Source organism: Lactuca virosa, chromosome 1 (assembly GCF_052849685.1).
Source record: "Lactuca virosa cultivar CGN04683 chromosome 1, Lactuca_virosa_CGN04683_v6, whole genome shotgun sequence".
NCBI classification, from domain to species: Eukaryota; Viridiplantae; Streptophyta; class Magnoliopsida; order Asterales; family Asteraceae; genus Lactuca; species Lactuca virosa.
In genome coordinates, this window is record NC_136426.1 from 79,027,035 (window position 1) to 79,030,053 (window position 3,019).

At 27.7% G+C, this 3,019-nt stretch overlaps 1 long non-coding RNA gene across 3 annotated transcripts in view; it reads right to left on the reverse strand.

Annotated features, from left to right (window-relative positions):
* Positions 1-2,724: 2,724 nt before the first annotated feature.
* Positions 2,725-3,019, reverse strand: part of LOC145105334 (uncharacterized) — a 1,569-nt gene continuing 1,274 nt past the window's right edge. For all 3 annotated transcript variants that reach the window (XR_013707277.1, XR_013707276.1, XR_013707275.1), the window contains one exon: positions 2,725-2,950. This is a non-coding gene — a long non-coding RNA (uncharacterized LOC145105334). The remainder of the gene's footprint in view (positions 2,951-3,019) is intronic.

The following is a 3,019-nucleotide window of genomic DNA, read 5'->3' on the forward strand; positions in this document are numbered from 1 at the left end:
GGCTAAGATTTGGTCCTCGTGTCTCACAAAATATAGGTGGTCTCAAATGAACCCAACCCTATATATATATATATATATATATATATATATATATATATATATATATGGCTAGGTTATAATGTGGATGAATAACTATTGTGCGGACATGTAGACAACGCTATTCTATGAGAATTACTAAGAGAATAACTTGTTTGTTAATGTGAATACATTCAACCTTACACAACTATTGTCATTTTTATGCATTCTCACTAATTCTTATTCATTTTTGTTCTCACACATCGGTTTTTACTCATTTTCATTATTACAGAATACGACTAAATTAACATTCTGACAGAATGAGAATAATAAAAAAAAAATCTATAATAATCTTGTAGACGATTTAATTAGTGAGAATGCGTGATAATGACAATAGTTATGTAATATTGAACGTATTCACATTACTAAACGACATATTTTATTTGTTATTCTCACAGAATAACATTGTTCACACGTTCGCACAATAGATGTCAATCCACATTTGAACCTAGCTCTCTCTCTCTCTCTCTCTCTCTATATATATATATATATATATATATATATATATATATATATATATATATATATATATATATATATATATATATATATATATATATATATATATATATTACATTCTGGTTATTTGTGTTGGCAAGCTTTCGTGGATTTAAGTTTCAAAAAATCCATGTATGTGATTACAACCTTTATTGCTCTATCTAACTGAATAATCGGACCCCTCCACCCACAAAATAAACAACATTTATTTTATACTCATAACTTTTATATGCTCGCGGGAAGGATACAACCCACGACTCATCAAAGATTGAAACTTCCACAATTTGCAAAACAAAAACACTAGGGTTCATGTTAGATCCTGAGACAAAAAGTTAATTAAAACAAAGTTAAATTATTGAAATAAATAACTAAGAGAAATATAACAAGAAAAAAATCGAGTGTTTACTTACTCAATATATTCAACGTTAATTTTTCCCCTTTGAGTTTTGGAAATGGCAGAAAATGCATCATTTGACAAGACAATCGTTGAAGGACATGGTCTTTTGGAGCAAAAATCGACCACCTTAACATCAATTGTGCCACCCTTACACGGTTTATTATTTCCACTCAAACACTTCAATCTGTAACGCCTACCACATGCCGCCCCATTATCCCATAGTCCTTCACTCACTGATACAAATAAATTCCCCAGTGGAAATTGATCTGCTTGGTTGCCATTGCATCTCGTAGCTACGTTATATATATATACAAAAAAAAACCAATCATTCTTAATAAATTTTTATTTATTTCTTCGATATATACAGTTAAAAACATAATAGAAAAACCACATTTGAAAACACCAAGATTTAACTTTCGACAATCAAGGAGCAACTTACGTGTATAAGGAGGACCATAGGATGAGGCAGTGCCAATTTCACCCAAACAACACTTATTGTTACTGAAGCCTAATAATAATAAAAATAAGCTCACAATAACACCAATTTCCATCTCTCAAAAATACTATGGCAGTAAGATGCACCCCGTTGGATTATATATTATATCAGAAGATAATGTCACGTGTTTTTGATGGAATTTTGTATTCAAATGAATGAGAAGTTTGTGATCGAAGTGGATAAACTATGTGATCATATTATCTTTGCATTAAACTTGGTTTCTATAGGCTTGGTCAATCAAGCTACCCACCACTAATTGGTATATGTGAAGATGACTTGTAATGTAAACATAAAAACAACTTTTAGTCTCATCTTTTAAGTCAGCGACTCAGCATTGACAATTGCACAAGAAATTAAAACATACATGATAATCTATATATCTTAATTTATTGAGTTAAAACGATAGTGATTTGAGTTGATGTTTGTCAACTCCATTGTTGGGGTTCAAATGTATCAAACCAATTTGGAATATACGTCGGCGGACCAACAAAGGCGCAACTAGTGGGCTTCCCACAATCACCACTAACAAAAACCTATGGCCCTAAACTGTTCACAATCTTAAATTAGGAATGGAAAGTCATATTTGAATTCGTCACCTCAAAGGTATTACATAATTAATTATACTAAATGTTTGATATATATATATATATATATATATATATATATATATATATATATATATATATATATATATATATATATATATATATATATATATATATATATATATATATATATATATAATGAATTGATGAAAAAGAATGAATTGATATTATATGAGGGTCTATGATATTACAATGAAATAACATGTACCATATAATCATCCAAATTTCATTGTAAGGGTATTTTAGTCATTTAAGCTATATTCTAAAAAGGAAAATATTGGATTTTATGGGATAATTAATTATTCTTAATTAAAAAAGTTGATTTTTTCAAATTAGTTAAATTTTAATTTAACGTAATTTTAAATCATAACTAATTTTGTTCTATCAAAATGACATTCTATTAGAATGCTATTTTATGAGAATGTCAATCCTAAACTAATAAAAACTAATAATTTAATAGTGGTTTAACTTAACAACAAATCAAATATTCTTATATAATTTAGGGTTAAAAATCGTTTTAACTTATAAAAAATCAAATATTCTTGGGAACAAGTTCATTTATGCCATTATATTCTTAAAAAATAACAAACTTCCTGCTACTATTCTATTAGAATGTAAGAAATAACATTATTAAAAAATAACAAAATCCTACGCCCTTCTTACATAATAGATCGTTTGTTGTAAAATATTCTTATACAAAATCTTAGCATTCTTTTGTAGATTATTCTACCAGAATATAACATTCTTTGTTGAATATTCTAACAGAATAATATACATGTTGCATAATATTCTTAAGGAATGAATCATCTGTCTTCTGGTGTCAATTATCAAAGTTTCATGCCTCGAATTTCATCGCAGTAGCTACGATTATCAAAATTTCTGGAATAAAACATAAACAATGGTTAGGAAATTGTTCAATACTTCTATTGGAAAGATTATAAATATTTG